The 16,852-nt window shown below is 43.9% G+C and overlaps 1 pseudogene; it reads right to left on the bottom strand.

Annotated features, from left to right (window-relative positions):
- Positions 1-4,086: 4,086 nt before the first annotated feature.
- LOC103888621 (pregnancy-specific beta-1-glycoprotein 8-like) lies at positions 4,087-15,791 on the bottom strand (annotated as a pseudogene).
- Positions 15,792-16,852: the final 1,061 nt, after the last annotated feature.

Genomic DNA, 16,852 nt, shown 5'->3' on the forward strand with positions numbered 1-16,852 from the left:
TTCTTTGCAGTTGGCTTTTTTTCTTTCTCTCCCACAAGTAGTCAGTAACCATGTCCTAGTGTTTTATGTGTTACCTCTTTTTCCATATATATGGAAAAAGGTAGGTACTGTTGAGGGGCACTTCCTATGGGCCAGGCCCTGTGCTAAATACTTTCCCTGTATCTCATTTAATCCACACAATAACCCTGTCAGGTAGACATTATTTCCATTTTGCCAATGAAAAAACAGAAGCTTTGAGTGGTGTAGAATCTTTCCTGGTGTCATATGGCTAGTGACAGGTGGATCTGAGCTTTGATTCTAGGACTCTTTGACCTCAAGGTTAATGATGATGGTAGTAATATAGTAGCTGACATTGGTTCCTCTGTGTGTGGGATCTTGTTTCATTGACCTCATGAAACCTTTAAAAGAATGGTATGAAGAAAGCACACTCATTGAAATTTTCAGGTGAGGAATCAGAGGTTTAGAGAAGTTGAGTCTTGTGCAAGAAATTTATAACTGTAAACTCTTACATTAAAAAAGAAGAAAGATCTCAGGTCAACGTCCTACTTTAATACTTCAGGATATGAAAGAAGAACAAACTAAACCCAAGCACAGTGAATGAGGGAAATAATAAGGATTAGAGTGGATAGAAATAAAATGGAGAATGGAAAAAGAATACAGGAAATTAATGAAACCAAAAGTTGATTTTTCAAAATAAAATCAATAAAATTGACAGCCATTAACCCGATTGACTAAGAAAAAAAGAGAAAAGTTTAAAATTAGTAAAATCAGAAATGAAAATGTACTCTGAGTATGGTGGGTTTTGTTTTAATCCTAGCACTTTCGGAGATCACAGCAGAAGGATTTCTTGAGACCAGGGGTTTGGACCAGCATAGGTAACCTGGGGAGACCCTGTCTCTACAAAAAAATTAAAAACCAATTAACTGGGCATGGTGACATGCACCTGTAGTCCTAGCATCTTGGGAGGCTGAAGAAGGAGAATTGCTTGAGCCCAGGAGTTTGAGGCTGCAGTGAGCCATAATCACACCACTGTATTCCATCCTGCGCTGGCCTATAGAGTGATAGCCTTTCTCTCTCTCTTCAAAAAAAAAAAAAAAAAAAGAAAAGAAAAGAAAAAAAGAAAGAAAAATGAAGTGATTACTACCAATTCTAATAAAATAATGATTATGAAAGTACTATAAATAATTGTATGCCAATAAATTGAATAACCTAGATGAAATAGACAAACTCCTAGAAACACACAAAAATATGAATAAAACTATAATCAGTAATAAGATTGAATCAATAAAAGCATTTGATGAAATTCAATATTTTTTCGTAGTAAAAACATTCTAAGAATTGAAGAAAACCACCTCAACATAAAGGCAATATGTGAAAAACCCAATGCTAACATCATACTCAACAGAGAAAGACTGAAAGCTTTCCCTCTATGAGCAGGAACAAGACACGGATGCCTGCTTTTGACACTTCTATTCAACATAGTATTGAAAGGTCTAGTCAGAAAAATTAGGCAAGAATTTAAAAAAAGACATTCCAATTGGAAGGAAGGAGTAAAATTATTTCTGTTTACAGATAACTTGAACTTATATGTAGAAAATCCTAAATATGGAACAAAGCTATTAGAATTGATAAATAAATTCAGTAATGTTGCACAATACAAAATCAACATTCAAACATCAGTTGTATTTCAATACACTAACCATGAACAATCTGAAGGGAAATTAAGAAAAAAAATTTCAATTTATATTAACATCAAAAAGAATAAAATATTTAGGAATAAGTTTAACCAAAGAGGTGAAATCATTATACCTGAAATCTACAAAATATTGCTGAAAGAAGTGAAGGATGTCATCAATAAATTGAAAGACATTTTGTTTTCATGAATTGGAAGACTCAATATTGTTAGGAGGACAGTGCTGCCAAAGTGAGCTGCAGATTCAATACAATTCCTATCAGAATCTCCTTGACATTTTTGCAGAAAAAGAAAAAATGGTCCTAAAATTTATAGTGAATCTCATGACTCTAAATAGACACACAGCTTTGAAGAGGAAGAATGAAGCTGGAGGACTCACACTTCCTGATTTCAGCATTTACTTCAAAGCCCCAGTAATCAGTACAGTGTTGTACTGGCATAAAGGAGGACATAGAAATTACTGAAATATAATAGCCCAGAAAGAAATGCTTGCATATATGGCCAAATGATTTTCATCGAGTGTGCCAAGATCGTTCAATGGGGAAAGGCCAGTATTCTTACCAAATGATATTGGGAAAGCTGGATATCCAAGGGCAAGAAGAGTGGAATCTTTACCTAACACCATGTACAAAAATTAACCCACAATATATCAAAGATCTAAATGTAAGGGCAAAAACTATACAACTCTTAGAAGAAAAGCTTCATGATACTGGATTTCACAGTGATTTCTTGGTTGTAACAACAAAAGCATAGGCAACAAATAAAATGGATAAATTGGACTTCACAAAAATCAAAACCTTATATATAGCGAAGAACATTATCAAGAAAGTAAAAAGGCAACCCATGAAATGATAAAAATATTTGCAAGTTACATGTGTGATAAGAAATTAATTTCCAGAATACATGAAAAGCTACAAGTCAACAACAGCAAACATCCAAAAACCCAATTAAAAAATCAACAAAGGATTAAAATAGAGTTTTCTCCAAGGAAGATATACAAATATCCAATAAGCCAATGCAAAGTTCCTCAGCATCACGAATACTTAGAGATATGCATATCAAAACCACAGTGTTACACCACCTCACACACTTTAGGATGGCTTTGATAAACAACAACAATGACAGCCACACAAAACTACAGGTGTTTTCAAGTAGATGGAAAAATTGGAGCTCTGGTGCATTGCTGATGGGAATGGGAAATGTTATAGCCACTGTAAAAAGTGATGTGGCTGTTTCTCAAAAAATTATACAATAAATTATCATTTGATCCAGCAATTCCACTTCTGGACATACTCTCCATAGAATTGAAAGAAATTTGAACAAATATTAGTACACTGATGTTCAGAGAAGCATTATTCACACTAGCCAAAAAATGGAAACAACTGAAAAGTCCATTGAAAGATAAGAGGGGAGGCAAATGAGGGGTATCTACAATTGAAATATTATTCAAACTTAACAAGGAATAAAATTCCAATACATCGTGCAAAATGGATGAACCTTGATGATACTAAGCTAATTGAAATAAGCCTGACACAAAAGGATAATTATTATATAATTCCATTTATAAAAGATAGTTAGAATAGCCGGTTACATACAGACAGAAAGTAGAATGGTGGATGCTAAGGGTTAGGGGGAGAAGGAGTGAGAGTTACTCTTTATTGGGTACAGAGGTTTAATATGGTAAGAGTAAAAAGTTCTGGAAATGGATAGTGTGATGGTTACACAACACTAAATTGCACACTTAGAAATAGTTAATTGTAAGTCTTATATTAGATATATATAAAGTATCTGGTAGTCTTACCCTCTGTATAATTATACACTTTTTGGCACTGCGCCTTTCCTGCGATGCAGAGAGCCAGGGGTGAATCTCCCTATTTCTCCAGCTCTGCATCAATCACTGTGCTCCATGCTGTGTCCCACGTGCTGTGCCCACAGCCTCATACAGCCAGTGACTTCAGAGCCAGGATGCAGTTCAGGAGTCTGTCCTGAGGCTCCCTCTCTTCTTATTTCCCTACAGCCTGGCCCAGGGGAGGCTTGGCTTCAACTGGCAGCTCGATTTAGCCAAATTCAGGACAGGCCACCAGGGCTCTTTCTCCACAAATGCTGGTCTCACCCCAGGTGGAGTCAGGCAGGGCCAGTCACCAGAGGAGCCTGGAGCAAAGCAGGAAGCAGAGTCGGAGCTGCTCCTCCCTCACCCAAGGAGCTTCCTCCTCTCGTTTGGGGGAAAAGTGTGAGCTTGTTTCAAAGCCTCAGATGTTCCTTGTAGCTCACGGAAAAGGTACAAGAAAACAAAGACGTGGCAGAAGGGGATGTGTTGGTGACAGCGAGAAGCAACTTGATCTTAAGGACTCTCCTTCTTGTCCCTCTGTGAAGCCTCTTCTTCCACATAGGGCTCAGAGCTGATAAAACCCCCTCCCTACCTTTCTCAGGCCAGACACAAGGTCAGCCATGAGAAAACAGAAAAACAGGAGAAGAGAGTCTGTAGAGTCAAATTGGGAGGGGTCAAGAGGAGAATTTGGGATTTGCTTGTGCCCATGGGACACAGGCAGGCAATAAAAATGCTTTCCTGACTCTTCTCTGAAAGCCAGAAAGACTAAACCTAAAACCCTATTGCCAAGGATGCTGGGATCCACTTACCAGAGACTTTGATTGTCATGGATTTGGAGCTTTCCTTGCCAGTGGCCGGGTTACGAACAGAGCAAACATAGAGCCCATTATGCTTCTTAGTAATTTGGGGGATAGAGAGCTTTTGTCCTGATAGCTGAAACTTCCCATTAGTTGTCCAAGAATACTGTGCCGGTTGGTTAGAGTCCGCGAAGCAGGACAAGTCGAGGTTTTCTCCTGAACGGTAATAGGTGAAAGAAGGGTAAATTCTGGGGAGGTCTGGACCATCTGGAGCAAAGAGAATAAAGTCAGAGGTGATGTCATGCAAGGGAAGGGGATGTTCCTGGTATCTTGAAGGGACACAGTGAACCTCTGAGCCAAAACACATCCTGAAGTCCCAGGCAAACCCCCTCTATGTTCACTGAGCCGAAGCCTGAGGTATTCCCCTGTTTCTCCCATCACAAGCTGTGGGCCCCAAGTCTCCCATGACAAGAGCATCCCCTCCCTTTATATTCTTGGATAAGGCTGTGCCTACCTAGGTTTTCCCAGGGCAGGGAGTCGTGGCCATCTCGGATGTCCAGAAGAAAAGGTGTCTATACTTGGACTGGAGAGAGACTGAGAGGCCTGGCCTCTGGTCGTTTGGATTTAAGCTGGTGTCCTGGCCCACAGAGGAACAAAAGATACTCACAGAGGACATTCAGGGTGACTGGGTCACTGTGCATGCCACCATCTCGGTCCCATGTTTCACATTGATAGGGTCCTGTTTCATTTCTCGTGACACTGGGTAGAATAAGGATCCTGTTTTCAATGGGTCGCTTTACCCTGGGACTGACCGGGAGGCTCTGACCATTTAGCCACCACATGTAGGTGTAGTTCTCACTCTTAGGTTCACAGGTGAAGGCTAAGACATCCTTATTCTCCCTGGGGTTTAAGTTTTTGATGGTGATGTAGGGCTTGGGCAGCTTCGCTGTGTGGATAGCAGAGAGAAGATTGTCCTGTGTGGCACCTTTGATTCCTCCACAGGCATCCTTCAATCAGAGTTGGCATCTCCCACCTCTCAGCCCACCCGAGTCCTTGAAAGCCAATAGCTGGTGTGTGTGTTACAAGACAGATGCATGATGATCTAAGGGCTCAAAGACTGTGAGGCCACCTGCTCTGTCTTAGGGAAGCACAGACTTTCTTAATTGTCAGTTGAGCAGCACTGTTGGGTCATGGACAGACACGTCAGTGGGAGTCACAGCCCCTGCTTCCCCTCCCAGTCCCTCCCTAATCAGTTGACTGGCTGGCTCACCTTGGGTTCCTTATCTGGAATGTGCAACTGCTGGGCACCTTCCAAATTCCATCCTACTTTGCCACCTAGATGTGATTTCTCTGCAGCTTCCATTTCCAAGGACATTCTAGAGATGAGTAATAATGGGGCTTCCCATTGTCCTGAAACCCTGAAGATACTGAGGAGCCTTGCCTGGTACTGAATGTTTCAGCATTAATAACACAGGAGAGACTAGAGTCAAGCCTGGAGGTCAGTTCAGTCATCAGGCAGTGGAGGCACAAGGTGGGGAAGTTTTTTGCAGGTGTTTCTTGATGACTTACTTGAACCAGTAGACATCTAAAGATAGAGCAGAGTGCAAGGAATGATCTAGAAAGAGTGAAGGGGACAGGCAAGAACTGGTGTCTTTGGAGCAGAACCATGTTCCCTGTCCTGGGTTCTTTAAGTTTCCTCTCCTTCTGCAGAGGGGAGTTGAGGACCATGTGGAACTTTCCAGAAATACATGTGGACATTTGCAAATGCAGAACTGATTGGTGGAAAGGGTGGGAATGAACTACTGGAAATCCGGTCGTCATGGACCATGTGTGTTTGATGGATGTGAGACAAATTTGGAGAGAAGTTTTGGAAATATTTTCTTTCACTAGACATTCTACTCACTGATTCCATGGGTTTGACTACTCTAGGGACCACTTGTAAGTGGATTTCAGAGTGAATATGAGAAGAGACTGCTGGTTGCCAGGAGCTGGGAGTGGGGAGAATCAGAAGTTGTTCATGGGTGTGCAGTTTCAGTTATGAAAGATTGGGAAGTTCTAGAGATCTGCTGTAGAGCTTGAAGCCTATAGTTCACACAGATTGAGTAATTCTTATGCATAAGACTTAGGACAAAAAGTGTTTTGGATTTCTGACATTTTTTGATTCTGAAATTTTTTTTATAAACTTGCTGGTTTAGCATCCCAAATCTGAAAGATTCAAAATCTAAATTGCCCCAGTGAGCACTTCTTTTCAGCATCAGATTAGTGGGCAAAACTGGGAGGTGATAAAGGTGACAAGCCAAATATATTCTTGCCCTTTTTTTTTTTTTCTCTCACCACGTTTTTAGCTTGGTGATTAGTTTTTGGTCAATTCCATACTTGCCATGCTGCACTTGTATATTTTTGAATGCTTTGGGATGTGAGAAAGGCTGATTGCTGTCTTCTATGTCATGAGAACTTGAAATATTTTCATGGTTGCATCTTTTTCTCAGTGTTTGTGTTGTGGCAGACATTAATAAGAGCCTGTCAGGTCAGATTTAAGACAGAGTTTTCTAATTCTGCAAAAAAAGTTTCTGGGTTTCTGGTAGGGGTTGCATTGAATCTGCAACTCACTTTAGGTAGTATTGTCCTTCTAACAGTATTGATTCTTCCAATCCATGAAAATGAAGTGTCTTTCCATATGTTGATATTGTCTTTAATTTCTTTCAGCAATGTTTTGTAGTTTTCAGGGTATAATCATTTGAACTTTTTGGTTAAACTTACTCCAAAATATTTTATTCCTTTTGAGGTTAATGTGAATTGAAATTCTTTCCTTAATTTCCTTTCAGATTGTTCATTGTTAGTGTATAGTCTAAAGAATATCTAGAAAGAGTGAAGGGGACAGACAAAAGCTGGTGGTTTTGGAGCAGAAACATATTCCCTGTCCTGGGTTTTGACCTTCCCTCTCCCTTTGCAGAGGGCAGGCGGATCTTCCCTGATAGCTAGATAGACTTCACTGGAAAACATATTGCCAATGCTCCAGGGATCCACTTACCAGAGATTATGATCCTCTTGATTATGAGATTTGTTCCATCAGTGGCTGAGTTATGTATGAGACAGACATAGACCCCTCTATATGTTTTAGTGATTTGGGGGATAAAGAACACTTGTGCTGATTTCTGGAACTTCCCATCAATCAGCCAAGAATGCTCTGCCAGTGGGTGAGAGTCTGTGAGGCAGGAGAGCTTGGGGACTTCCCCTGTATGGTAACAGATGTATGAGGAAGAAATGGTGGTGGCATGCAGGCCATGTGGAGCAAAGAGAATAAAGTCACAGGTGATATTGTCAGAGGGAAGGGAAAATCCTGGTCTATGTAAGGGCCACAGTGACCCTGTGAGCCAAGTCACAACACTGAAGTCCCAGCCACATCCCCTCTGTGTTCACTGATCTGGAGCCTGAGACATTCACCTGTTTCTCCCATCGGAAGCTGTGGACCCGGAGTTTCCCATGACAGGAGCAGCCTCTTTTCTCCTATTGTGGATCAAGCCTAGGCCTACTCTGTTTTGCCTGGGGTAGAAAGCCATGGCCAGCTTTGATGTCCAGGGGTAAAGGTCTCTGTACTTGGACCTGAGAGGGACTGAGAGGCCTGGCCTCTGGCCATGTGTATTTGGGATGGCAGCCTGGCTCACAGAGGAACAGAGGATAGTCATGGAGGAGATTCAGGGTGAATGGGTCACTGCGGCTGGCACTCACTGGGTTCCATATTTCACATTCATAGGGTCCTGCAATAGCCTTTGTGACACCAAGTAGAAAGGGTCCTGTTGGTTTCTGATAGCTGCAACCTGTGAGTCATAGGGAGTCTCTGACCATTCATCCATCACAGGTAGCTTCCGGCCGGAGTCTCAGGATCACAGGTTAAGCTCAGAGCCTCCATGGCCTCCCTGGGGTTTAAGTTGCTGCTGGAGATAGAGGGCTTGGGAGTCTCCACTGTGCAGAAAACAGAGAGAAGACTGTCCCGTGTGGCACCTTTGACTCCTCCAAAGCATTTTTTAATCAGAGTTGGTATTTCCCACCTCTCATCCCACCCAAGTCCTTAAAAGCCCATGGCAGGTGTGTGTGTTTCAAGACAGATACATGGCAATCTGAGGACTCAGAGATTGTGAGGCTGCCTGCTTTATGTAGGGGAAGCATAGACTTACTCAACAGTGAATTGAGCAGCAGCATTGAGTCATGGAAAGACACTGGAGCAGCAGTCACAGCCCCTGGTGTCTCTCTACGTCCCTCTGTCTCCAACTGCCTGCCTGGCCCACCTTGTGGTCCTCACTTGGAGCATGGAGTGCTGGAATCTTCTTAGTTTCAGTCTTTGCCCCCCGAGGTATGTTTTCTCTGCAGCTTCCCTTTCCAAGGACATCCTAGAGATGGATGATGGAACTTCCCATTGTCCTTAAACCCTTTGGGTGCTGGAAAATCTGGCCTGGAAACAAAAGCCAAAATTGACAAATGGGATCTAATTAAACTAAAGAGCTTCTGCACAGCAAAGGAAACTACCATCAGAGTGAACAGGCAACCTACAAAATGGGAGAAAATTTTCGCAACCTACTCATCTGACAAAGGGCTAATATCCAGAATCTACAATGAACTCCAACAAATTTACAAGAAAAAAACAAACAACCCCATCAAAAAGTGGGCGAAGGACATGAACAGACACTTCTCAAAAGAAGACATTTATGCAGCCAAAAAACACATGAAAAAATGCTCACCATCACTGGCCATCAGAGAAATGCAAATCAAAACCACAATGACATACCATCTCACACCAGTTAGAATGGCAATCATTAAAAAGTCAGGAAACAACAGGTGCTAGAGAGGATGTGGAGAAATAGGAACACTTTTACACTGCTGGTGGGACTGTAAACTAGTTCAACCGTTGTGGAAGTCAGTGTGGCGATTCCTCAGGGATCTAGAACTAGAAATTCCATTTGACCCAGCCATCCCATTACTGGGTATATACCCAAAGGACTATAAATCATGCTGTTATAAAGACACATGCACACGTATGTTTATTGCAGCATTATTCACAATAGCAAAGACTTGGAACCAACCCAAATGTCCAACAATGATAGACTGGATTAAGAAAATGTGGCACATATACACCATGGAATACTATACAGCCATAAAAAATGATAAGTTCATGTCCTTTGTAGGGACATGGATGAAATTGGAAATCATCATTCTCGGTAAACTATCGCAAGAACAAAAAACCAAACACCGCATATTCTCACTCATAGGTGGGAATTGAACAGTGAGAACACATGGACACAGGAAGGGGAACATCACACTTCGGGGACGGTTGTGGGGTGGGGGGAGGGGGGAGGGATAGCATTGGGAGATATACCTAATGCTAGATGACGAGTTGGTGGGTGCAGTGCACCAGCATGGCACTTACCTGCAAGTGGCGCACATGTACCATAGAGTCTAAAGTATAATAATAATAATAGTAATAATAATAAAAAAAGAAAAAAAAAAAGAAAGTCTGGCCTGGGACTGGGTACTTCAGCAGAAATAACACAGGGGAGACCAGAGTCAAGCCTGGATGTCAGTTCAGTCATCAGGCAGTGGAGCCACAAAGTGGCGCAGTTTTCCCAGGTGTGTCATAGTGACTGACTTGAGTCAGTGTCGTCTAAAGATAGAGCAGAGTGCAAGGAATGATGTAAAAAGAGTGAAGGGGACAGGCAAGAGCTGATATCTTTGGGCCAAGTCTATGTTCCAGAAGGGAGCATCTGGGTCCATGATGCTCCCTTCCCCCTGTAGAGGGCAGGTGAGGACCATGTGGATCTTTCTAGAAATACATGTGGATGTTTGCAAATGCAGAACTGACTGGTGGAAAGGGTGAACATGAGCTGATGATGGAAGTCTGGCCCTCGTGGACCATATGTTTTTGTTGGATAGTAGACCAATATTTGAGAAGAAGTCTTGCAGATACTTTCTCTCATTAGACATTCTACTCTCTGATTCTGAGTTTGACTACTCTATATACCTCATATCAGTGGATTCCATAGTGAATCAGAGAGTGGAATAATAGTTTCCAGGTGCTGGGATCAGGTTAATAGGGCATTGTTCCATGGGTGTGCGGTTTCAGTTATGCAGGATGAGGAGGTTCTGGAGCTCTCCTGTACAGCCTCATGCCTATAATTCATACAGATAAAGTGCTCCTTATGCAGAAAGCTTAAAACAAAGTGTTTTGGATTTCTAACTTTTCTTTTGTTTTGTTTTGGAATATTTGCAGTATATGTATTGGTTTAGCATCCCAAATCTGAAAAATTTAAAATCCAAAATGCACCAGCGAGCACTTCTTTTTAGCATCGCATCAGTGGTCAGAAGTGTTGAGTTTTGGAGCATTTCAGATTTTGGATTTCTGGATTTGGGATGCTCAATGTGTAATACTGTAATTTTCCCGTAAAATGTTGTCAGGAGATTAGACCTCATGTTGTGTTCTGACTCTAGTAACAACAAAAAATTTGGAGGAAACATGAAAATGTTTTCATAAGTGGAAATTTTTACTGATGGTCCAAACATCTAAGATCAATTGCTGGTAGTACTATTTCTCTTGAGACCAAAATAAGGTTTAGGTGTGCCATGAATTCCAGCAGGATCACATGCTCAAAGAAATACGCCAAAGGTGATTTGAAATTAGCAACTCCCTAAGTAGAGAGAGTCCCGTTAGAAGGACAGAACTGACCAGTGCGTCAGTTACATAAAGGGAGGAATGATGCCAAATTAAAGAAGTGATGTGTGTTATGTTAGGAAACATAGAAAGGACTCCCTGCTTCTAATTTCTGTGCAGAGTTAGGAAAAATGGGAAGGACTCCACAACAGGTACGTGAAATGCTTTCTTCATTTTCTCTTAAGCTCAAAAAAACCACTAAAGTTTAAGTTTGTGTGAATTAGGAAGAGTCTAAATGAGATGCCAATGGCTCGTGTGTCTCCCTACACGAAGAACTCCAACTTACGAAAATAGCATCATCATGAGGAAACAGTTGTATGTGGCACAGGCAGTAAAACCATCAGATAGCAACCCACCTGGCCACCTCCAACTGGTCCCCAAAACCACCAACATTCCTATTACGTGTATGTGACAGCCTTTGTAGTTATCCACAACTACAAAATTTAAAAACTGCTATTGTCAAAACAAAATATTAAATATGAAGTTGAATATGTTGTTCCACTTTTTTTCCCTCACTCTTTTTGAACTTTCCTGTTTCAGTTTTGGAAGTTTCTATTGACACACCTTCAAGCTAGGGATTCCTTCCTCAGCTCTGTGCAGTCTACCAGTAAACATCAAAAGCATTCTTCATTTCTCTAACAGCATTTTTTTTTCTGTGACAGAGTCTCGCTCTGTCACCCAGGCTGGAGTGCAGTGGCATGATCTCAGCTCACTGCAAGCTCCACCTCCCAGGTTCATGCCATTCTCCTGCCTCGGCCTCCCAAGTAGCTGGGACTACAGGCGCCCGCCACCACGCCCGGCTAATTTTTTGTATTTTTAGTAGAGACGGGCTTTCACTGTGTTAGCCAGGATGGTCTCCATGTCCTGACCTTTTGCCTGCTTCAGCCTCCCAAAGTCCTGGGATTATAGGCATGAGCCACTGTGCCCAGCAGTCTCTGAGGGATTTTAATGAGTTGTTGACTTTTGAGTTTGTTCAGCTTTTTACTTAGTGTTAGAACCAAGTGACAAATTTCAAGCTTGTTATATGCCTGACAGGAAGCCAGAAGTCTCTAGGAAGTGACTGGAGAATATGAGCTCCATAGCAGTTTGAGGATGGAGTCACGATTGAAATGGTTGAAATGAGTCCATGGGCTTTGGGGAGTACAGGCCTGTCCAGCCTCTGACACCCTGGTGAGTCAGTGCAAAGACTACAACAGTGACAGCAAACTAGCATGGCTGACTCCATCTGACATCTAGTCTCAGGCTGGCTGTCCTCACTCATTCCTGGGCATAGGCCAGGCTAACCTTGGGAGGAATTTAGTTTATGGTTTAACTTTGAAGCAAGAATGATAATAGTTCCTCCATAAAACTAACACCCTTACTTTGCCCAGGGACTGCCTTTGTCAAACTAGTGAAAGACCATGAGATTAAGATTATAGGAGGGAACTGAATTCTGCTCAAATATAGGCACAGTTTCTATAATCCCTGACTGCTCCAATGTCATTTGGCCAGAGTTTACAAAATTTGTAACTAATTGCTCCTATAGATAACATCACTATTGTAGAAAGTGAGATTGGTCTTTTGAGATGTTTGTCATTCTTTTGCATGCTGGCACCCGGCTGACCTCATCCATACCTATGACTAATGGCTCAGCCAGTCATGTGGTCCCTACCTAGAGGCGGATTCAAGCACAAACAGATAATTTCTCTCTGCCCGCATGATTCCATCACCAAATAATCAGCAGTACTCATTTTTTAGTCCTGTGCCCCTGAAACTATCCTTGAAAATCTCTAACCCCTGATCCACTGGGGAGGCTGATTTGAGTGATAATAAACCTCCGTCCTCCTGTTTGGCAGACTTGGAGTCATTAAAATCTTTCTTTACTACAAATCACCATTTCAATAATTTTTTTTTTTTTTTTTTTTTTTTTTTTTTTTTTGTGCAGGAAGCCAGAAGAACTTGTCTGGCAATGATAAGAGTGGATAGAAGAACTGCCTATACCTGTCCTATGGTCTTGTCCACAGGTCAGCCTCACAAAGGGAAAGAGCCCTGGATGGGAATACAGTGGAAGCTCATTCTCTTAGTGACCTGGGGACATTGGCTCAAGAGGAAGCCTGATCTCCCCTTTGTGTTGGTGTGACTCTGGTTCAGTGACTGTGCCTCCCTGTGCCTCAGTTTTCTCTCAATCCAGTAAGCTAAATGGCAAATGGACTGTGGCTTTTCATGCTCTCTGTGAACAAATTTTAAATTATTCACAGTCACCTGACCTAATGCTTGGCACAGTGGAGGTGTTCACACAAACAACATTTATTATTAATTTGCTTCCATGAGAAAGCACCTTTAGGGCAGATCCTTGTGGACAAGCTGCTACCAGGTACATCTTCTCTCTTCTGTTTCTGCTTCTGGGGACATTAGACTTTCTATGGACTGTCCTAAGCCTCCCAAGGCAGTTGGCTGATGGCCCACAAAGCTTGTCTTTCTGTCCTCTCCACTCTGAGTCTCAGGTGAAGAAAGCTCTGTCTTTGCCCAGATGAGGCTCTGAGGGCTGAGCCCTGGCTAGTGAACAGCTCCAGGAGACACAGTCCTCAGACAGCTGGTAAATCCTTGGTCCCAGTAAGCCCTGCCCAAGAAGCCACAACCAAGCCCTGGCACAGGCTCCTCAGCTTAACTGGAGCAAGGATTTAGGGACAGGGTCTGGGGTTGTGGCTTCTAGGGCTGAGCTTCTCTGAGGGTATCTCAGGGGACCCCTTAGGCCAAGCCCTACTCAGTTCTCCAGGGTCTTTCTCAGGGTCAAATTTATGAAGAGGGCATGAGGTGCTTGGCTGAGATTGATCTCCTCCTTCTGAGTCCCCCCATCAGACTGTCCTTCCTCTGCAGCAAATGTCTGCAGGGTCTGGATGCGGGAAAGGAATTCTGATCTGTTGAAATTTGTCTCCTCTGTGTGTGTCCTGCACTAAATGTCCAAACTCCAGCATGGGACATAATGCAGAGAGTGACGCAGGCAGAGTCCAGGCCTGACAATCCTGTGTGTGTGAAGTAGAAATGATGCCTGCCCCCCAACACCCAGGGATCATGTGGAATCACTCATGGTATAAGGTGAAGGTGAAATGTCCAGTTACTCCTCTAGTCCTATCACCTCGCTTTATGATGTGTAAGGTATGGTATCCTGTGTCCTCCCCGGTGACATTCTGGATCAGCAGGGATGCATTGGAATACACTGTTTCTTGTCCACTGTATGCAGGCCCATATATATTTATTTGACTGTCTACTGCATATGATGTTATGTAATGCTAGAGGTCCGTCATTTGCCCTTTGTACCAGATGTAGCCAGCAAGATTCTGGGGCAAATTGTGGACAAGTAGAAGAACATCCTTCCCCTCAGAAACTTTGGGTGGCTGGGCTTCAATGGTCACTTAGGCAGTGATTGGCAGGTTCCAGAAGTTTAAAAGTGATGCTAGGAGGTGGACAGAGCATCAGTCAATATTGAGACCTATGTATTGTGGTGAAAAGATGGGGCCCTGGGTCCTGAGAAGGTCTCTTCAATCCTCAGCCTTGAACAGACATGGAAACAGACACACAAAAGGGGCACGTGTGCTTGTGTGTCTATGTGTGTGTGTCCTACTGTCCTACTAGGTTAAGGTCAGCAACATGACCCCCATTCCTTCAACACTTCTGACACTGGCATTTTTCTGTTTAGAATCCTCTTCCCCAGAGGTCCGCATGGCCTCCTTCACACTGCCCTCAGGTCCTGCTCACATCAGGGCATCCTTAGACTTCTCTCCTGACACCTCCTTCAGAGACCCTGGGTCTTCCCTTTCTGATCTTTCCCTGCTCTGCTCCCTCCAGAGTTCTTGTCAACACCTGACTTCACATTCTAGATCTCTTTGCATGTCTGTCTTCCTCCCCATGACAGCGTGAGCTCCGTGAGGACAGGGACTTTTGGATCTTGGTTACACCCTAGTGCCTGGAACAGGCTGCAGACTCCTGTAGATGTGAGAGTTCTCAGGGCCCTCCACGCCCTGGGTGTTTTTTTTCCCCCCAATTGTTGAGGTTTTTTGCTGAGGACAGTGTTTCATGTCCTGCTTATACTTTTATTTGAAGTGTCATCTGATATAGTTATTATTTTCATTGTTCAAAATGTGGTGGCCAGTGATGATTAATCAGGAAAAGAAAACAGTTAAGATTTTCCTACCTCTCACCAATTCCGGTTCAATGTGACTTTCCTGTTTTGACCCCTGTCCCTCTCTGGTGTATCTTCCCCTATCCAGACACCAACAGAGCCTGCTTTCCTTTTTTTCTTTTTTCTTTTTTTTTTTTGAGACGGAGTCTCGTACTGCCACCCAGGCTGGCATGCAGTGGTGCTATCTCGGCTCGCTGCAACTTCTGCCTCCCAGGTTCATGAGATTCTCCTGCTTCAGCCTCCCGAGTAGCTAGGATTACAGGAGCACACCACCATACCTGGTTAATTTTTTGTATTTTTAGTAGAAACAGGGCTTCACTGTGTTGGGCGGACTGACCTTGAACTCCTGATCTCGTGATCCACCCACCTCAGCCTCCCAAAGTGCTGGCTTCTTTTATTTTTTAGAACCCCATCCTCTCCAGGAGACCCCATCCAGTCACTCTGCTTCCTCCTCCTGTCCTCTCCCAGGAAGTTCTCTCCTCACCTGTGAGCAGGAGCCCCTTCCATGTGATGTGCTTTGTGCAAGGAGGGGCTGAGAGGGGCCCCATGGTCTCTGCTGCTTGCGTGTTCTCCTCTGTGGAGATGAGCCTAGGATCAAGAAACTTCCCGAGCATGGCTGTACGCTGCGCTGTCCTTCCTCCTTCTGTGCTGAGCCTCTTCCCGGGGCAGGAGCACTTCTCAGGCTCATGGGTGGGGTCAGGCCCAGGACACCTCTCTGTCCCCTCCTCGCTCAGTCCTGCCTTTTTCTCCCTCCTTCTGTTTTTCCTTTTGTCTGTGTTTCAGCTCCCTGGGAACTGTGGAGACCTCTGCCTTTTTCAGCCGTGATTCTTTCACCAAACCTCAACACACATTTTGTGCAGACACACACACACAGAAGAGACACACACAGACCCACACAGTCACACACATACCCTGAAGGTTGGGCAAGCACAGTCCTGGGCCTCAGCCTCCTGCTGTCCCCATGGCTCTGGGTCGGGGCACACATTCATGCCTTTTGCCCTCTTTCATCCCCATCTGACTCTCCCCTTCAGTGCAGGAGGCTGGAGCTGCACCAGGTCCCTGTCACAGTGACGCCCCATTGTGCTGTGTGTGAGCTGTGTGTTGCCTGGTGAGAGGGACCCTTCCTTTCTCTAATCGTGTCTAGCTTGGCTGCAGCTTCCAAGGATGGACATTCAGGACCTGGGTGTCCCAGAGGAAACTGTCCTTCCTGGAGGTGTGCAGGGTGAATCTCTCATGCCTCTTGCGAGGAGAGGCCTGTGCTGGTTGCTCAGTGGGGTCTGTGAGTCCCATAGTCAAAGGGAAAGTTCTCAGTCACTCTATGGCTCCCTGGGATCTGGCGGCTGAGCTGGAGCTCAGGGTTTCTCATGTTCTTCCTGACCATCTTTGATGTCCTCTCTTCTGTGCTCAGCTGATTGTCCTGTGGTCACCACACCTTCCCCGTGGTGGTGCAGGAGGAAGTGGGGAGTTACCCAGGAACCCCGCGTGACGTGGCTCATTGAGACGCAGGATAGGAAGCCTGGGATGGAGCAGGGTTCAGAGCTGGAGAGATTCATCCCGACTTACTCCGTGGCCATGATGGGCTCAGCCCTCCATGTGCTGAGATACCCAGGGGTCTGTCCTGAGGGTTTTGACCTGGCCAAGCTGCTCTCTGTAGAGGAGGAACAGGCAGTGGCCA

The sequence above is a fragment of the Pongo abelii genome, chromosome 20 (assembly GCF_028885655.2).
Source record: "Pongo abelii isolate AG06213 chromosome 20, NHGRI_mPonAbe1-v2.0_pri, whole genome shotgun sequence".
Taxonomy (NCBI): Eukaryota; Metazoa; Chordata; class Mammalia; order Primates; family Hominidae; genus Pongo; species Pongo abelii.